Below are 612 nucleotides of genomic sequence, written 5' to 3' on the forward strand. Positions count from 1 at the left end.
CCTCAGCCGCGCTCTCTGCTTTGCTGCCCGGTGCCGGTTTTATTCCTTGCAGAAGCCTGCTTAAATAGAAGCGCACATGGTGACGTTTGTCTCTCCTCATCAGACAGCACATTCATTGAGTGTCCAAGCAAGGCTTATACCTGCAAACATCTGCTTACAGCAAGCTCCCCACACGCAGTTCAGCTGCATCGAGGCCCTTGGAAGGGATCTCGTGTGCCCTCGGACTGTTCCTGCACCCCATGCCGGAACGGGCTGTGCTGAGCAGCCAGGTCTTGGCTGCAGCAGAGCAACTGAAGGAGTTAACCCGCCCCTGCAGGGGCAGGAGCACCAAGTGCACCCACAGAGCGGAGCCATCCTGAGTTCCTGCAGCTCTGTGCTGCCGGAGCAGAGGAGCAGATTCCTCTGCCACTGTCACCCATGGGTGAGAAGCCTCAGCTTTAGTGGCGGATTTAATTGCAGGCGAAACACTGACCCAGGAAATGGACTGCAGGGCACAGTCCTGCAGACAGCTGAGATAAGCTGCACAAGCTCTTCTTCCAACGCTCTCCCCATAGCGGCACAGGGACCGCCAGGCAGGATCAGGCCATCGTCTGCCTGACCAGGCGCCCAGCC

General features: G+C 58.3%; 1 protein-coding gene across 1 annotated transcript in view; it reads right to left on the bottom strand.

The window, feature by feature from the left end:
* Positions 1 to 612, bottom strand: part of LOC104626330 (bactericidal permeability-increasing protein-like) — a gene marked incomplete at both ends in the record, with an annotated part of 7,172 nt that overhangs the window by 3,598 nt on the left and 2,962 nt on the right. The gene's annotated exons all lie outside the window — the stretch shown is intronic.

The sequence above is a fragment of the Phaethon lepturus genome, unplaced genomic scaffold, assembly GCF_000687285.1.
Source record: "Phaethon lepturus isolate BGI_N335 unplaced genomic scaffold, ASM68728v1 scaffold50159, whole genome shotgun sequence".
Lineage (NCBI taxonomy): Eukaryota > Metazoa > Chordata > Aves > Phaethontiformes > Phaethontidae > Phaethon > Phaethon lepturus.